We start from the raw sequence: 12,243 nt of genomic DNA on the forward strand, positions 1-12,243 counted from the left end.
AACACAGAGCCTGGTAGCATAAGTAACAATGAACTCCAGTACATTTAGTTGTATGTGGAAATTACTTATTTAAGCAGTAAGGTAACATTTAAACACTACTCATAGGAGATGTTAACAGTCGACTATGATACACAAGTATCCAGGGCTTCTGACAGAGATGTAATTTACATACATTATTTTAATAATCCTCATAATTTTTCTGCTGGGAAGGTAAGTAGCAATTATTTCTCAGATTTCTCAGATAGTGAAACAAAAGGTAAGAAATCTTTACAAGTTCCTCTCAATAGAGCTCAAGTTTTATTTTTAACTTTGGGAACATTTTCTGTATCTGAGGACAATTATAACACAGTGAACTATCATTTTAAGTGAAAAAAAATAATGACTAACTCTAGAGAGATATTCTGGGTTACCACGAAATTGTGAGGGGGGCTATCAGTGTGTGTGTTCTTTCTACAACGACAGAAAACATGCAACAATTATTTCAAGAACATGAATGACGACTCATCAAACAAATCATTTTAATCACCGATCAGAACACTGAAGGTGCTATGAAGTGTTAGTGATAGAGCCACCATGTTTAAAAAACAACAAGACGGCACCTGCTGTCTCGTCTATCACACGGTGAAAGATGCAGTGCAAGAATATTCCTTGGGAATGTTGGTTGTGGTACAGGCACCCATCCCTGGGTGGGAAGAGAGGGAAGGTGTGTGTGTGTGTGTGTGTGTGTGTGTGTGTGTGTGTGTGTGTGTGTGTGTGTGTATGTAAAACCTCAAATTATAGAGAGAAAGAAGTGAATGTGGAACTGCTACAGTTTGATTTGAAAACCTATCATATGATTTTTATGAGTTTTCAAACAAACTGGAAGCATGAAAACAAGATGGAAGCGAGGAAATCTGATATCCCTCATGAGTCAGTTTCTGTGTGAAGGACCGTGCCAAGTTCTGCTTCACTGCATCTGTGATGAGCAAATGGTAACTTACTAGCACTAATTCACTGCAGAATTTCCCTATCAGTGGCTTATTTAGTAATCAGATTTAAGTTCCTTGTCTCTGAATAGTTAAGGCTATGGTTTGTTAGAAGGTTATGCTGTTGGTCTTTGCTTTGGTAAAATGTCAAAGGATTGAATTTTATCAGAGACAAGCCAGAGTGGCTATGTGTATATAACAGAAAAGTAACTATAGGAAATAATTTAGATTGGTAAAGAGATAAATAAGGATTACAATGTTAATCTGTATGTGTCATTAATACTTCATGAGCACCTAAAATATGTTGGCACTTCAGATAAAACACACTAGACAAGGATAGTCATAGGCTAATGCACATTAAAGTCTATAGGAAACTCCAAGCATGCATCAGATAGAAATACAAATAACTTTAAAATTGGAAAAGATGTGAGGACTATACTGTTATCTACTTGAGTAAATAGCAGGATTCGAGCACTTCAGTCAGATAAAACTCCAAGTAAGAAGAGATGTTTGCAGTGTCATCTAACAACAGATAGGAATTCAGCCATCTAAAGAAAGGGCATTCTGAGCAAACATTTTTTACATGTATCCTCAGAAAATACCTTAGTGTATGTTAGAGGACTAAATGAAGTCCAATGTCGCTGAAGCAGAAACAGACAAGAACACTGCAACATACAATATTTTTGCATATAATTGCTGTCAGAATACCAGTGGAAAAATCTGCTGCTAGCTATGATGGGTTAACAAAGAATAGAATTACCCTCCTGCTTCTGACCTTACCCAAAGTGGCAGTCATTAAGGAAACAACAAATGCCAGGAAGCTGGTGGACAAGAAGGAACAGACTCTTTTTCCTGCAGGTGGGGGAGAAGGCACACTACCCCAGACTAATCAATGTGGATGGTTCTCAGTGAACAACAATATGACCCAACTCTACTACAACTCTACTACGCTTAAATATTAACCCCTAGGACTCGGAGTCAGCATGTCACAGAGAATGTGACACACCAATGCTTTGGGGTTTTGTTGTTGTTGTTGTTTGTGTAGCTTTTTTGGAGGTTGTTTATTTGTTTGTTTACCACTATACGCAACAGCTAAGTTATGGGAACAAACTTTGTCCTAAAACCATAGCGGTGGATAAAGAAACTGTGGTATGTAGAGTGAAATATTTCTCAATCATAAAAGTGAAGTCATCCAACTTATAAGAAAATAAATGCAACTAGAGACCATTATATCAAATGAAATAAGGCAGTCTCAAAAAGGCACATATTGTGCATTTTTCTCTCATTTGTGCCTCCTGGAATTTATATAGATATATAAAATTATGTATGCATATATGACTTGAAAGTAAAATGTTGTTATCCAGCATCATAGAATGGAATAGTAGGAGAGAGGAACGGCAAGGAAAAAGGAGTATAGGGGTTATGGGAGGAATATGTTCAATGCAGAATACATGCTTAAATATATTAAATAAATATTTAGCAATAAAAATTAAACACACTCACAAATAGGTGAGGATGAATAAAATAATGCTGTCTCAGACACTGGTCAACAATCAGCCTGGTATGGGAACCTCTAAGGAAGGAAATAAACTAAGTGAGTGCATTATAACTACCCATCCTAGTGCATAGTTTTTCTAGGCTACATGAGTCAGGGAAGGTAAACCAAAATGGAGCCTGCCGGACCACTAACTTGAAGAGACAGAGTTGATAAGTTGGATAGGGATGAGGACTGACAAAGAGAAAGCCACACAGAAAAAAGGAAAGTCAGACATTGAAGTAATGTGAAACTATATTTAGATCTAGAGAAACTACCTGAGTCAAGGAAAGAAGCACCAAGACCTCTGGTAGGTGCTGCAGAGCTTGGAATACTGCTGAAATAGCTCAGAGCAATCAAAGCATTTATATATAAATATACAGCAATGTCTTCCGAATCTGTGTGCTGAAACTATACAAAAACATGAATGAATAAGCTTTAGATTATCTAAATGAAGAGTTGTCTATTTTATTGATAAGAAAACCTAATATCGATAAGATGTCATCTTGAATACACTTTCAATACATGCTCTATTTAGCCAAGTACCTGTGGCTAAACAGACCACAGACCCTAAGAGAGCACACATTTTGTTAAATGCACAAAGTATTAAAGCATCTCCTAATGACTTACTGTTACACCCATAGATCAGAGCATCTCTCAATGATCAACAGAGTAGCTTTTCCTTGAAGTTCATGGCAATCAGCACAGAGACTCTTAGTATTCAGAGAATATGACGCTGGAGTACTCATCCCTAAATGAACCATGCATATCACACTCATCTCCTAAGTTTAGAGATATTTGAGGAAGAGGGGGTCAAAAGTACCTAAGAGCCAGAGGTGGTAGATGACTTCAAGGAAACGGTGTTATCTTAAGAAAACAGGACTGTTGCATATATGAACTCACAGGGACTGTGACAGCATTCATGAGATCTGTGCACACCACAGCAAGACAAAAACCCAGCATGGAGGTGGGGAAGTGGGCATGGAATCCCCCGTTAACTGAAGAGTTGTTGGTATTTGACAGCTTCTGGGAAAGAATCAGGTTTTGTTTTGTTTTTTAAATTATGTGGCACTTGATAGGCCCACCACATTCTAGGGTAGGCTCCATTTCCAAGAGTAGTTGAGCAACACAAATTAAATTATATGAGGAAACAAAACAGAAAAAGAATAACAACAAAAAAAAAGGAAACTTAAAGTTGGAGGGTTTCTTAGGGTTTTAATTGCTATGATAAAAGACTATGACCATTGGCAACCTGTGGTATAAAGGGTTTATTCCAGCTTACAATTTGAGGGCAGAGTCACAGTCCATCATTAAGGAAAGACAGGTTAGAAACTCAAGCATGCCAGGTATTTGGAAGCAGGAGCTAGTGCAGAGGCCATGGAGGAGTGCTGATTAATTGCTTATTCTTCATGGCTGTTCCATCTGCTGTCTTATAGGACCTAGGACCACCAGCATAAGGGTGGCCCCACCCAGAATGGGCTGGGACCTCACAAACTAACCAGTAATTAAGAAAATACACTATAGGTTTACCTACAGGCCAGTCTTATGGAGGAACTTTCCTAATTTAAAGTTGTGCTTCTCAGATGATACTGGCTTGTGTCAAGTTGACGTGAGCCTAGCCAACGCAGTTGGGCAGGGGAGAGAAGGTAATAAGAGTGAATATGGGAGGGGTTGGAGGAGAGAAGTGAATATGACCAAAATGCAGTGCATGGAATTCTCAAATAATTAATAAAATATTATTTTTAAAACCTAGAAAAAGGCTTATGCTGATGATTTTAAAGAAATATATGCTTTAGAATTTGTGTAAAGAAGATAAGGAACTAGACAGGTGAGACACAATAATTCTAAAAAGGAAGGAAAGGCTGGAGAACTCATACTTCATATTTCATGACTTATTACCTATCTACAGTAAAATTATGTAGCATTAATCAAAGGACAGACACAAAGACTAATAGAATAGAATAGTATATGTGATCTATATACAGATGATCAAAAGTACCGTTGACTGAAATTCTACAAGAACTTCACCATTTATAATGAAGCAAAGCCAATCTTTCAACTAACAGTACTAGAACGAGAGGACAAATATTTGTAGAGAAAGTAACTGCATATGTGCTTTATGTAGTATATAAAAACTCAAATAAAATCATGAATTTAAATATGAACTTCACTAGCCCCAAATTTCTAGATATAATGGCAAAATCACAATCTGTAGGAGGAGAGATGACCCACTGGTCAAAAGGGATCAAAAGAGAAAGTAGAGGTATTTTGGGCTCAGTGTAAAGAAAAATGAAAGGATAATATTAAAACGTACAGGTTGTCATATGAACCCAGGAATGTAACACCAAACACCTATAACAGAAAAAGGTAAATTTTCCTAATAATCATTGATGGGTGATTCTACCCCAAAAAATTAGAAAAATTCAAGGAATTTAAAGTATTGAAAAGGAAGACCATGAAAGGAAAATAATAACGTAAGAACAAAAGTGGAAACGAATCTATAAGAGAAAAAAAAGCATCTCAGAAAAAAGAAAAAGCTGTTGTCAGGGAAGGTAAAGAAGAATGATAAAGTTCTGTCTAGAATAATCAGTGTAATGAAATATACAAACTACTAATGCAGAAATGAGTGGAGGTGATGTTTACATAAGCATTACAAATATAAATGGGAAAGTGGCATATTGTAGTAACAGTCATGTGCAAATAAATTCAACAACTTAAATGGTGTAAACAAATAGCTTCCAAGATGACATACATCTAATAATTAAATTGAATTTTCAAAGGTTTTCTACCAAGAAAATCCCTGACAAGAGTGGCTTAATAAATTGGTTCTCTCAACTCTTTACCTAATCCTAACCTTAACCCTAGTGTTAGAATACTTCCCAATATCAAGGCTACCAACCTCTTGCAAATGCAGTCCAGAAATGTCCTAATTTTCTTTCTGTTACTGTGATAAATACTTACTTAGTTAGGGTTTTCATTGCTGTGAAGAGACACAATGACCATGACAATTCTTATAAGAAAAACATTTAATACTGTGCAGTATCCTGAGTACAAGAAACCTCAAAGCCTACACTCACAGTGACACACTTCCTCCAACAAGGCCATTCCCATTCTAACAAAGCCACACCTCCTACTAGTGCCACTCCCTATGAAATTATTGGGAGCCAATTACATTCAAACTACTACAGTGATCCAAAGAAAGTTGGAGGAAGAACAGGTTTGTTTGGCTTTTATTTTCATATCACAGTCCATGTGTCATTGAGCAAATTATGAGCAGGAACTGAAGGCAAGAACCTGAAGGCAGGAACTGAAGCAGAAAGCATAGAACTCTGCTTACTGGCTTGCTCTTATACAAACTAGGACCACTCGTTTGGAGGCAGCACTACCTACAGTGGGCTAGACCCTCTCAATCCATCATTAACCAAGAAAATGCCACAATCATCCCAATAGAACTCAAGTGAAGTATCTTCTTACTGTATGACTGGAGTTTGTGTTAGCTCAGTTGACTCCTTGCCAACTTGATACACAATGATATCACTATTGAAATGTAACTTTTACTTGATTGTTTCATCCCAAGTATTCATTTACCTGGCAGCCATCATGATACAACTGTAAGTTCTTCCTTCTTTAATACATATTACAACAATTTAGAAAAAAAGGCGAATCAGTTTCCCAAATTTTGATGAGCCTAAGATGTCCGTCTTCAGCACTATTGAACTAAGTGGACTTCGTAGAATAAGGGATTACATGCACAAAACAAACAGACAAACCATGTGCACACTCACATAGCAATGTAGAAGTTGGCACAATTTCATTCACAAGGCAAAGAAGACAAGAACCTGACTCCTTTGCTCCCTTCAGTGGTGTCTTTCTAAAGTCTGGTCGGTCTGTTTGAATTCATAGATAGTCTAGCTCCGCCTCTTAGAATGTAAACTTGTCCACATAACCGTAATTTATCTGTAAAATGGGAACTAGCTAGTATTTCCTTCCTGAGACTGTCATGTGCATTAAATGAGATAGGACATGAAAGAGACCTGACGGCAGTCTCAGAGAGCTTTAAGTATTATTATTTCACATAGTCATTAACATCTAACTACACACACACACACACACACACACACACACACACACACACATATATATATATATATAATGATGGATGACGGTGTTGAACAGAGAGGCAGAGGTCAGAGAAGCATTTTTGGCTTTATACATATTTGAACTTGATCTAGGAGTCAAAGGGATCTTATCAAGTTTTAAGTCAGTAGAAGAATTTAAACTGTGGTATAGCATAATCAGATATGTCATAATACAAATCTTTAAGGCAGGAAGCCAAGATCTTAATCCTGTCAAACACTTCAGACTAAGGATGTCAAGTTGGCTTGAACCAGGTTCTGGAGAATAATGTAGACCAAGTCTTTGGCTATATTGGTAAATTGAAGCATCATTTGATTTATGAGCAACAATACTACATTATAAATGCATTTTAAATGAATGATTATTAGATATTTGCTTCAAAGCACTAGACATCATGAGTTGAAAAAAAAGAAGTAAAAAGGAATAAGAATATATTGAAACCCAACCATACTCTGTGATAGAATTGCAGACAGGAGTCAGCACAGATGTGGCAGATGTGACAAGGTAGAGGAAAAGAGAAAATATTTGTACCACAATATCTAGCTGACTAGAAATAGAAGAGAGATAGCATGTCTAAACATTCACCTTAGTGCTTTGAGCACATCCATTTCATTTCAGTCTAGCCCTTCACAGTGACCAGTAGAGCCCTTTAAAATCAAAGCATGACCAACCTTGACCATCTTCACTCCAGCACCTTGCAAATGTTTGCCAAGTAAGAGCCACTCTAGGGGTGTTCTACAGAGAAGATAAACAAATCTTGGAATGGAGACATGATGTCATGATGAAGGACGATGCCTGGAAAGGTTATTTCTCCTCCCATAAGCTCTGTTTCCAGCCAGTGTTGACTTTCATTGGATGTGTATACAGGTGGACCCCACTCTGTTATGAATACCTAAAGGCCAATGAACTGATACTAGATATTTGTTTTTCCTTTGCCAGTGGCTTGGTGAGTGGCTGTTCAGATACTGGACCTCCAAATGGGCTGAGGTGTCTATACACATAGTCTGGGAGTAAGGCTGCAATGGGAAGGGAGTAGGTGAGAAGGGAATGGGTAGGCTGAGTGCATAACGAACAGGCCAAACCTCCATGTTGATAGAAAGATCTCCACATTTTCTGAGAACTCTGTCTTTATACATGACCTCTCGCAAGATGAGAAGTACATCTTTCAAGAGACACAGATAGAACGCATGTTGATTTTGTTTTTACCGTTCTTAATTTGACTTAAAACTTCCAAGTGCTTAGATTTATGAGGAGTGGGCCACCATTCTGGCACTTCAAAGGTTGAAAAGTGGTCTTTTTTATTAAAAAAATAACAATATTATTTTTAGTAACTACTATGTGTTTAACATGGTAGTTAAACTGTTTTATGATCTTTTTTCTGCTGATAATTTTTGCCCAAATAATTCAGATATTTTTCCTGTATCATGTTGGCAAGTCAAACAATCCATCACAGTTTTCAGGCAGCTTACTCCTCATATCCTTCCATTGAAAGTCATGGTTTCACAGTCCCATCTTTTTCAACTGAAGACTCCGATATGACTGCCATTGATGTAACATGCACATTTTTACTCATGTGGGTGAAAATTTCTTTGCATCAAATATGCATCTTCATTTGGGAAGTATTTTCTCTTTTACATTACTGCTCATTTCAATCCTGCATCTCAACCATCAGCTGCTCGTGTTTGGAAAGGAAGAAGAGGCTCTTTGTTACTGTTTTGCAAAACAACAGCAACAACAAAATGGAATTTTGAAATAAGCACAGGCTGAATATACTCTATAAAATGTTTACACTTGTTACCCTGATAAATTATTGGCTCCTAGCAAATCAATTATAATTTTTGTGGTTTCTTTAAAAATGGCCTAGCTGGCAATAAGAAAACTTTAAAGTGTTGGATTCAAGGTGAACCAGTTCTCACACATGCTGTAGGTGTTACTGCTCAGAAGACCAATGACTTAAGAATCCCCAGGGGTTCACTTTCAATGTCATCTTTCCCGTGCCTACCTTCTGAGGGACACTTCTACTTAACTTTGGTTGTCTTTGGCATTCACAGCTGAAGAAAAGCGGCCTAATTAAAAGTCTGGCTTTTGAGGGTAAATCTCCTCCCTCGTGTGCTTCACTGAGCCCTGTCAATTGAAAACAAAATGTAACTCTTTTGAGATAATACACTTCATTTTTTTTTTTTTTTTGGTTTTAGCATGTGCATCACATCCATGGATGACGTGAACTATGTGGCTTTATGGGTTTATATTAATGTCTCTGCGAAGCAACAAGTGGCATCTGCTGACCACCTATCGTTTTATGTTTTAAAATCATCCCAACATCCGATGTCTGCTCAGAAGGCACAGTTGTCCATTGTGAATTATAACACTTTCCTAACAAGTCTGGCTTGTAAAGTGGTTTAGTGATTTTAAATTTTCCATTTAGGATCAATTCCTTCTTCAGTGGTGTTTACTTTGAGGCCAAGGAGACATACACACACACACACACACACACACACACACACACACACACACACAACACACACACACACACAACACACACACACACACACAACACACATGCGCGCGTGCGCGCGCGCGCGCGGGGATAGGGTGGGGTGAGGCTGTCAACATTAATGCATAAATATTCTCCATCAACATGCAGTAAGAACATGGCCTTGCTTAGACAGCATTCTCCCCCTCCTTCTCCTCATAAGCCACTTATAAAAAAACCAAAAAACATTGTTCCACAGAATAAAGGTCAGACAGAGATCAATAATCTGAGGACCCATGGGAAGAAAGAACCACTAAATCAACCTGAGGGCTTTGGAATCTGCAGTTCGTAAAATATCCAGCCTTTCAGACAGTTTTTAGAAGTTGGGAGCCTTCCAGTTTTAAGGATCTGAAAACCAGAAGATTCTGTTTTTAGCCATGAAAATCTGCATTGTTCCACCTGGTTAGGGCATATATTTTACTTAAACCGGCCACCGTTTACCAAAGAAGAAAGCAGCACTGAACTTCTCGGTAGGTCCCCTGTGCCCAGACGCAACCAACCCAGTTGACTGGCAAAGGAAGTGACCACCGCTCCTATCCCACTGTTCACCCTGCTGGCAGAGCTCCAGGACTGGTGCCAAGGCTCTGGCAGGTTTAAGGCTGTTTCCTGGCAGCCATTGGCCTTTCTATGCCATGTGACCCTGCTCCTGTCTGTCTGGATTTTGTTCTGAGTTTCCTTAGGGCGTGCTTCTGAACAGCATCAGGAACAGCAGCAAGAGCTCTGGGATTCAGCAAAGCCATGTTATCCAGGAACCTTGGATCACTGAGCTGTCCCAGGCTCCCTCTGCCAGCCGCTTGCTTCAGGGCTTCAAAGGGAGGCTCGGCTGCAGTACCCAGCATGCTTTTCTGCGGCTGCCACAGCCCTCTTTTGAAGCACCATGGTAGCCAACAGAGAGGATTCTGTGTTACGTACAGTATGACCCTGGAGGAGCCAGCCAGCTGCTGTGACTCAGCTAAAAACAGGGAACTCGCTGTAAGCAAGAGGGCATAAAGGGGAAGGATGGCTGAGGGGGAGGGAAGCCAGAAAAAAGCAGGAGTAGTTTAGGATGTTCAAAGTTTGTCAAAAAGCTCAACACACATTTCTGAAAGAGTTTCCTGGATGGGCCAAAGGAGGTCCATCTCTGCTACTCTGAAATCTGCCAGGCTTCATAATGTTTTCTATCTAATGAAAACAGGCAAGGCAAGGATTAGGGGAAGATCAAGAAAACAAAACTAAATTCTCTCTCAGTCTTACTACCAGGTCCCCCGAGGAGTAATTGGCTTTTTAGATACAGTTTACGATCAAACACACAGATGAAAAAAGAAAGGAAGGAAGGAAGGAAGGAAGGAAGGAAGGAAGGAAGGAAGGAAGGAAGGAAGGAAGGAAGGAAGGGAATAAGTACCTAAGTGTCTCTTTTCCTTTCTGTTCTTGCAGAGTGAGGGATTATGGTGGCTCAGTTCCCATGGTTCTGTTTCTTTCACAAGCCCTTTTAAACCCAAGTGTCAACTGTGAACAAGACAGTACAGTATAGGTGAGATTTCCATAGAAAATACTTCCTTGTTCCATCTCCTTTGGCTCAAGACAAGTGGTTGGTTTGCATGTTTGCTTGGTTGATTGGTTGGTTGGTTGGCTGGTTGGTTGGTTTGGAGTTTTTTGGGGGGATGTGGGGGGTAGGGAGAGATGACCAGTTAAAAGTAGACCTTGAACAACAAGCCCAGTCTTATTTTGTGAAACATTTGCTAGAGCACTTTGCTCAGTTCAAAGGTAGAAATTTAGAGATGGATGGAATGCAAACTGTTAAAAGGTACTTTAGCTAAAGAAAAATGGTTCAGGGGTGCTTAGGAGTAATCTGGAAAAGAGAGATCGTAAAAGGAAACTATGAGAAGTAGTAATTAAATCATCATTTTAAGTGAAGATCAGGATATACTGTCCCCAGCATCTTAGGATATTAAAGTTGAAATGATACAATGAACTGTCTGATTAGACAGAGAAGAAAATCAAGTTTGTGCCTTGTCAGCCCGTCAGCCTAGACCTGGGTGTGCTGCATGCTGGCAGAGTTTCTCAAGTGATAAAACTCTGAGCAAGTGGTGGCAGCTACCCTCTGGGAGAAAATCCCATCTACAGATTTCCCTGGAGCTGTCAGGAAACAGGTCAACTTGATGGGGGAAAGCTCAGCCTCAGAAGCTCAAACCAAGCGTCAGGCTTGAATTTCCTATTTTAGTGTTTGTTTTGTCTGCCTCTGGTTTCTCGGCAGGCATGGTTCATTACAGAGTCATTTTGAGATATAAGTCCTCCATAAGTTTAGCTTACTCCAACTGGCTCCTCAAAAGAGCTTAGGAGGTGGCTCCAGGGGGTAAGATGGCTTGGTCTGCAAGCACGAGGACCTGAGTTGAGATCTTCAAAAGCCATTAAAAGTCTACAAGTGGCCAAGCGCATGTGCCTATAAACACAGCTCAGTAGGGTTGTCTCAGAGATAGGAGGCTCCCTGTCTCCAAGGATTAAGGTGGAGAGTGACAGGATGGGACATCCACCTTCCTTCTCAGACATCTGTTAGCCTGCAAATGGGAAAGCACACAGACACACAGACACACACACACACACACACACACACACACACACACACACACACACACGTCGCATCCGCCTCGACCAGCAAGGAAGACGCAACCCCAGGCTCTTCTCCAAGCAGTTTATTCAGGAACCTTGAACAATCTTCTGACCCCGGGGAAAGTCATTTTCTTCTTCTCTCTCACTCTCACTCTCTCTCTCTCACTCATACTCACTCTCCCATTCTATCTCTCTCACTCACAGTCACCCCCACAGTCACTCTCACAGTCACCCCCGTGGGAAAGTCAGCCCACGCCCTTTATAGCCACTGGGCAATCAACCCTGTGGTGCCACGTGGACAATGCCGCTAGGGTCAGACATACACAAGCAAGCCAGATTAGGTCCAGGTGTGCAGAAGCAAGCCAGATCCTAGCCTTAGCCAAATAAGGAGCATCTGCCATCGGGAAGGCAGAAACCAGACGCCGCGCCATCTTTGAGGCACGGCCGTGCACGGCTCTCTACACACACACAGACACACACACACACAC

The sequence above is a fragment of the Peromyscus eremicus genome, chromosome 20, assembly GCF_949786415.1.
Source record: "Peromyscus eremicus chromosome 20, PerEre_H2_v1, whole genome shotgun sequence".
Lineage (NCBI taxonomy): Eukaryota > Metazoa > Chordata > Mammalia > Rodentia > Cricetidae > Peromyscus > Peromyscus eremicus.